The sequence below is a fragment of the Rattus rattus genome, chromosome 1, assembly GCF_011064425.1.
Source record: "Rattus rattus isolate New Zealand chromosome 1, Rrattus_CSIRO_v1, whole genome shotgun sequence".
NCBI classification, from domain to species: domain Eukaryota; kingdom Metazoa; phylum Chordata; class Mammalia; order Rodentia; family Muridae; genus Rattus; species Rattus rattus.
In genome coordinates, this window is record NC_046154.1 from 249,984,979 (window position 1) to 249,993,119 (window position 8,141).

Below are 8,141 nucleotides of genomic sequence, written 5' to 3' on the forward strand. Positions count from 1 at the left end.
TCTCCGATTCTAGCTTGCGTTGGGGCTTGTCATCATTATCATCAGTATTTACAGATAATACATCTTTTTGGGTATTCCTTAATTAACACTTTCAGCCAAGTTGTAGGCTGAAGAATCTCTCGATCATACCCATTTGATGAATGTGGAAAGGAAAACATAGACCAAACCTGCCTCAGATGTGGGTGGCAAGTTCCAGTTCCCATGTGATCTGAGAATGTCACTGCGGGACTACACTTCCTGCAGGCTGAGGAGGGAAACAGGAAGAGATAAAGGAGAGGATAGGTACCATGACAAAGCTGCTAGCCAAGCCAGGCATGGGCCCAGGGCAAGGGACAAGGGACAGTGTCTGCTCTTCAGAGGTTGGCAGTCATGCCGAACACAGACATGAAAGTACAAATTGATCGCTGAGGTGACGGCTGGGGTGCAGGTATCTGTCACACATCTCAGCAAGCACTCCTTGCTGTATCTTTCCTCAATGGCTGTCTAGGTAGGTGTGGGTACCAGCAGGCTCCATGATGACCCTAGATCAGGGTGCTCTTTGCCTCACTGTCTCTGGCCTCTAAAAATGGGAGTATACAGCACTTTAGTAGATATAGATAATTAATGACATCTGAAAACCTTCATCCAGCGGGGACAGCTGAGAGCTACATTGATAACAGCTGTCAGATCCACCATTAAAACTCTACTGCCAGGGGTTGGGGATTTAGCTCAGTGGTAGAGCGCTTGCCTAGCAAGCGAAAGGCCCTGGGTTCGGTCCCCAGCTCCGAAAAAAAGAAAAGAAAGAAAAAAAAAAAAAGTTTTAAAACTCTACTGCCAAGGGACGGAGACATGGTTCGTTGATAAAGAGTGAGTATTGTTCTCATGGGGGACCCAAGTTTGTCTCAGCACCTACATCCAGTGGGCATGAATGGCTTTGTGGGTTCCAAGACTACTGGCTCCCTAAGGCATTTCTCATGTCCACAACCCCCTACACACACATATATACATAATTAAGTGTAGAAATAAACTCTAGGCCTGGAAGATGGCTCAGTGGTTAAGAATACTTGCTGGTCTTGATAATGGACCAGAATTTGGTTCCTAGCACCCACATCAGGCAACTCACAAACACTTGTAACTCTAGCTCCAGGGGACCTAATAGCCCCTTCTGGCCTGTGTGGGCACCCATACATACCCCCCCATATATATATATATGATTTCTTTGAGACAGGATCTTACTTTGTGGCCCCCTGACTGTCCTGAAACTCCCTTTGAAGGGCAGATTGGCCTTGATCTCACCTAGATCCATCTCCCTCTGTCTCTTGTCTCCTAAGCGCTAGGATTAAAGACCCAGATAAAAACAATAAAAATCTTTTTTTTTTTTTGTTTCTTTTTTTCGAGTTGGGGACAACCAGGCCTTGCGCCCTAGGTAAGCGCCTGCCACTGAGCCAAATCCCCAGCCCCTAAAAATCTTAAAAAACAAACAATAACAAGACCAAACAAGTTCCAGCCACATAGGAGCTCAGGGCAGCAGAATCCTGATATCCTGAAAGTTCATCCCCCCCCCCCCAAAGCTCTCTAGGAACCCCTTCCATGCATCTACAAATGAATAGTTAAAATACAAGTCAATAAAAAGTCCTGTCTTGCCTAGGAAGCACAAGGTCCTGGGTTCGATTCCCCAGCCCCGAAAAAAAAAAAAAAAAAAAAAAAAAAAAAAAAAAAAGTCCTGTCTAGGTCTGGACCTCTTGCCAGCATCTTTAGCTTCAGTTGCTCTGATAAATTCTAAGAGATTCATGAATAGCAAGAAGTTAATTCCCTTATATTACAAACCTTCAGTGTCAACACTTGAGAGGCCAAAGCAGGTAGCTATCCACCAGCTTGATGCTAGCCTGGTGTACAAAATAAATCACCAACCGGGCAGTGGTGGCATCAGCCTTTAATCTCAGTGCTAGGGAGGCAGAGGCTGGCAGATCTGTGAGTTCAAGGCCAGCCTGGTCTACAGAGTGAGTTCCAGGACAGCCAGGGTAACACAGAGAAACTATGTCTCCACAAAAACCAATCTCCCCTTAAATAAACAAAGTAAATTATTTAAATTTTCTCCTCAACAAAATCAACACCCCCTTCCCCCCAATCCCAAGCTGCACCCTGATCCAGTCTCCTGAGCTTTCTTACTTTAAGCCCCACTGAGCTATGAGGTGCTTTAATTAGACTGAGTTCCATTAGACCTGTAAGTAACCAATACATTTGTTTTTAATTAATGACAGAAAAGCTGACCCGAACTACAGAGGCAAAGAAGGAACTTGCTGGCCTCTGACAGTCAAGCTTCAGGCGGTGTCAATGACTTGCTTGCAGGTCATTTGCCAGGGCAATGCCATCTAGCCCTGTGGCCCGCTGACCTCTACTTTGCAAGTTAGTTGCAAAGTACAGTTAGTTGGGCTTCTGGGAAGGTTGCAATAGCTCCCAGCTTCATATTCTCTTCTTCAGACTCAACACAGAAGAAACAGGTTCCTTTCCTTAACAGTCCTGAGCCTGGAGCCTTGGGAGACAGCTTAGTAAATCATCTGGAATGCAGGGATGAGGGCCTGAGTTTAGAGCCCCCGCACCCACAAAAACAAACAAACAAAGTTGTGCTCGGTGACACATATCTAGAATCCTAGGCAGACGGGTACCTGGAGTTTGCTAGCCAGGAAGTCTAGCTAATTGGTGAGCACCCTGTCTCAAAAAATTAAGGTGGAGGGCTGGAGAGATGGCTCAGCGGTTAGAGCACCAACTGACCTCTTCCAGGGGTCCTGAGTTCAATTCCCAGCAACCACATGGTGGCTCACAACCATCTGTAATGAGATCTGATGGCCTCTTCTGGTGTGTCTGCAGACAGTGACAGTGTACTCCATATACACAAAGAAACTAAGGTGGAGAAGTGACTGAAGATGACACTGGACATCAACCCCAGCCTCTACACACGTGAACAAATGCATATCTGCTTGTGTGCACATATGTACAGGCACACACAGTCTTGTGCTTGAGCTGGGCATGGTGGTGTGGTTTGATAATCTCGGCATTGGAGAGAGAGAGGTAGGAACACTGTTAAAAGTTCGAGGCCATCCTGATCTACACATAGAGTTCCAGGTTAGCCAAGACTGCATGACTAGAGCCTTCTCAAAATAAAGTCAGTGGCTCTGGAGAGATTGCTCAGGGCTTAACAAGGGTTGCTCTCCAAGGGACCTGGGTCTGATATCCAGCACCCAGGAGTTACCACAATCATGTGTAACTCCAGTTTCAGGGGACCTAGAGCTCTCTTCTGGCCTCTGTAGGCACCAGTACAAGTGTGCGATGCCCTTACTTAGACACAGGCAAAACACTCATAAGAGTAAAAAAAAAGATCTTGGCCAGGTGGTGGTGAAGTTCGCCTTTAATCCCAGCATTCAGGAGGCAGAGGCAGGCAGATATCTTCTGGGAGTACGAGGCCAGCCTGAGTTCCAGGATAGCCAGGACTATAAGAGAAACCCTGTTTTGAAAAATTAAAACAGGGGTAGGGGATTTAGCTCAGTGGTAGAGCGCTTGCCTAGCAAGCATAAGGCCCTGGGTTCGGTCCCCAGCTCCGGAAAAAAAAAAAAAAAAAAAGGAAAAATCAAAACAGACAAACAATATTTAAAATGTTTCTGAACTAGGCATGATGATGCACCTTTAATCCTAGCACCTAAGAGGCAGCAGCAAGTGGATTTCTGAGTTCAAGGTCAGCCTGCTCTACAAAGTGAGTTTCAGGACAGCCAGGGCTACACAGAGAAATCCTATCTTGAAAAACCAACTCTCTCCCCCAACCCCCACCCCAATAAAACCCAAACTCTTGGGCCTGGATCTTGTTGGCTTCTGTTAGGCTTGTTGACCATCTGAGCAGATCTGAGCGACTTGGGTAGGATCTCAGATCGGTTTAGAAGCTTCGGACAGTCAGAGTTGAGTCGATACCAGTCAAGGAAGACAACAGATAGTTTTCTAAAGGAAATGAGGACCAGATGTCACCCTTGGCACCTCAGCTATCCATGACTGGCCTCCTTGTCACCTAGCTGCCCTCCTTTGCTCACATCCTGCTCCTTGATCCTCATCTGTCAAATGGGTGTGTGTATCACAGGTCTCCAGCTGTGGTAGGTGGTATGAGTGTGTGTGTGTGTGTGAATGTGTGTGTGTGTGTGTGTGTGTTCGAGTACACACCTGGCGGCAGAGCCTGAGCTTGGTGGGAGTTTATAAACACCTTGGCTGTGACCCCGTGTGCCCCTCCCCCTCCTTCGATGTAGTATACCTGACACACACGGGTCAGGCATGTCCTCCCTAGGTTTCTTCCCTTCACCTCTGTGACTCATCTGTCTCCTTTACCTTTTCCCCACTGTCCTGCTGACCTTATTATCTTCCCAGAGATCTGTCTGCTCTGCCTGTGGATCTCACTCCCCTACAGAGTGGGGCTGGTCGCACCTCTGCTGGGAGCCCTCCCTACTGAGCGCAAGCTCACGGATCAGCCGCCCGCTGGAAGGGTCCCAAGGCATCAAGGTCTCCTCAGATGGGGCAGAACATCTTCTGTCTGAGATTACTTCCCAGTTCTCTCCATCCTGGTTTTGACCACTCATCTACCCAATGCCATCAGCTGGAAATGGGGAAGTGTCCTGGGGAGCTCCCTTCCCCCAACAGTAGCTACTCTTCTGAATGTTTGGAATGTTTTTTATGTGCCTGGGACAGATGTGACTCAACAACCAGGAAGGATTATGAAGCCAGCTTGAACTTCATGTGACCCAGTCTAAAAACAAAAAACAAAAAAAACAAAAACAAGGCAAAACCCCAAAAAAAACCAAACAAAAACCCTACAGGCAAAGAAAAAGGAAACACCCAAATGTGGTGTTATCTACATTTAATCCCAGCACTCAGAAGGTAGAGAGAAGCAGGGGGCTCTCTGTGAATTCAAGGTCAGTTTGGTCTACACACTGAGTTCCACGACAACCAGGAGTACGTACTAAGACAACATCAACACCAACAATATCACACACACACACACACACACACACACACACACACACACACACACACACACACACACATCTTCACCACCATTTTATTTATTTTTAAAACTTATTTATGGGGTTGGGAATTTAGCTCAGTGGTAGAGCGCTTGCCTAGCAAGCGCAAGGCCCTGGGTTCGGTCCCCAGCTCCAAAAAAAAGAAAAGAAAACAAAAAACAAAAAACAAAAAACAAAAAACTTATTTATTTGTTTATTGAGGCAGGTTTCTCTTGTAGACCAGGCTGGCCTCAAAGTTAGAGATCTGCCTGCCTCTGCCTCTTGAGTGCTGAGATTAAAGGCCTGTGCCACCCCAGCCCAGAGTCTCAAAGACATTTACATAAAACTTACATAAATTATGGAGATGTCCTTCTTTTTTACTGGGGAAAGCTGAAGAGGGGCGGGGCACAAAGCACATTGGTGGGGTTGGGGAGAGGTAGGGAAAGTACTTGTTGTACAAGTCCGAAGACCAGAGTTCAAATCCCCAGCACTCATGCAAGCTGGTGTGATGGCTAGCTTGTAGGCCTCAGGAAGCAGAGAGAGGGATTCCCCAGAGCGAGCTAGCTAGACTAGGTGAATTAGCAAGCTCTGGGTTCCAGTGGGAAACCTGCCTCAAGATAGATGGGTGGAAATACCCCACATCAACCTCTAACCTCCACACACAACACACATACATAGGAAAAAAATTGCCAGTAAGTCCACGTGACACTCCTGGCAATTCCCCCGGGGCTTTCCACACCTTTGACCTTTGATACAAGTTTTATGTTGAATTTTCTCCTAGGTAACACCCAGAGCATTTCAAGTCATCTAATGAGGACATTCTGAGTGCTACCCTCATGGCCCAGAACTTTTCTGTCTTCATTTTACCTGTAACCCTGGCTCTAAGGCACCACACAGCGGCAGGTTCTTCAGGCCTTGCAAGTTTATGTCTCTGCTATGTCCTTCAGAGCAGAGGCTCTGGGCTTCCATGACTAGTCTCCAGTCCTATCTACATTGGCCTTTCTGCTTGGCCTGGTTTTCTGTGTGTGTCTCCTACACTTGAGGACAAGCAAATCCTGGTACACTTCAATCACTGAGGAGTCACCAAGCAGATGAGGAGGGAATGTCTCCAGCGCAGTCCCAGGACTAATTTCCTAATCCTCTGTTTCTAGAATGTTCTAACCTACCAGCCTTGGGGCTGAGGTTCTGTCACACAAAGCCTACTTGTCCAACTGGAGAGATGGCTCAGTGGTTAAGAGCACTGACTGTAGGGGTTGGGGATTTAGCTCAGTGGTAGAGTGCATGCCTAGCAAGCACAAGGCCCTGGGTTCGGTCCTCGGCTCCAAAAAAAAAAAAAAAAAAAAAAAAAAAAAAAAAAAAGAGCACTGACTGCTCTTTCTGAGGTAATAAGTTCCATTCTCAGCAACCAACCACATGGTGGCTCACAACCATCTATAATGAGATCAATGCCCTCCTCTTCTGGTGTGTCTGAAGACAGCGACAGTGTACTCACATACATTAAACAAACAAATAAATAAATCTTAAGAAAATTAAAAGCCATCTTGTCCACTGAGGTTAGTAGGCCTTCGTAGGCCACATCTCTCTCCTGAAATACCTCTTGCCCACAACATCAGTGGTCCCCAGTCTGCAATGGCTTAGACTTGACACTTATACTAAATATCACTCAGGAGCAAAACCTTTTTGTTTTTACTTTCGTTTTTCAAGACAAGGTTTCTCTGTGTAGCCCTTGGCTGTTCTGGAACTCACTTTGTAGACTAGGCTGGCCTTGAACTCACAGAGAGTTCAAGAGGCCTCTGTCTCCTGAGTGTTGAGATTAAAGGTGTGCACCACCACTGCCCAGGAAAGCTTTTTCTTATAACAGTAATTTCTGGCTGTTAGTGTTCGAAAAGCCAAAGCAACCCAAGCAGGCACAAGAGTCCATGCAAAGCAAGATATTTATTTGAATTAGGCAGCAAAAACTGACCAATCAGAGGCAGCAGGACAGACTTGGAAGCTGACAGCATCCCCGAACATTCATCTTAGTAAATATTTAAGCAGAAAAACCGTAAGGCCCGTGTGCATCTGTGCTAAGATATGACTACAATTTTTCATCACTCGGATCATTTTTTTCTTTCATGGTTGTGTTTTGGGGAACAAAATAAGAAATTAGGAGGAAGTTGGCTAGCCCTCTGGAAAGCTTCCCTAGAGCCCTTGGAACTTCGTTTCCCCCCCCGATGATAAAAATGGAGTCTGAAAACAAAATGGCTGTACTCAGGATAAGTCTCGTTTGATTGACCATGGCTTGCCTGGAAGCCTGTCTTTCTGAAGACTGTGCGTGCTCCCCGGGACCCTAGCTTTCTGGAAGGTCACAAGACACACAGCCAGGCCCTATTCCACACAACTGTCTATCAGTCAGTCAAACATTCCCTAATCCCCATCCTTGAATCAACCTCCCTACTCAGTCTCTCTTCCTCTCTCAGTACTGAGGACTGAACCAGCGACTCACGCATGGTAAGCAGGCATCCTTGGCTTTCTTTTCAGAATTTATTTTTGGTTTAATCAAATTAGTTAATTATTTTATTTTATTTTAGAAAGGGACTCAGCATGTAACTCAGGCTGACCTGGACTTCAGAGATGGCTCTACCTCCCTCATGCTGGGATTAAGGGCAGGCACCACAGTGCCTTGCTATTTTGGGACATGGTCTCACCATGTCCATCCCTGGCTGGTCTGGAACTCACAGAGATCCACCTGCCTCTGCCTGTTGAGTGCTGGGATGAAAGATGTGCACCTCCATGCCTGACTCCTTTATTTTGAAGCAGGGCTCTCTTTAAGTACCTTAGGCTGGCCCTAAAGTTGTGATCCTCCTGCTTCAGATTCCTGCATGGCTGGGATTACAGGTTGTCCCTCCAGGCCCAGGTTCCCTGAATCTCTTGACAGTCAGTCCATCAAGTGTCCCATCGTGCTGGCTGGTTTTGTGTTAAGCATGATACACGCTAGAGTCATTAGAGAGGAGGGAACCTCAATTGAGAAAATACCTTCATAATCAGGCTGTAGGCAGGCCTGTGGGGAATTTTCGTGGTGATCATATGGGGGGACCCATCCATCACGGGAGGTGGCATCCTTAGGCTGGTGGTCTGCAGTTCTAT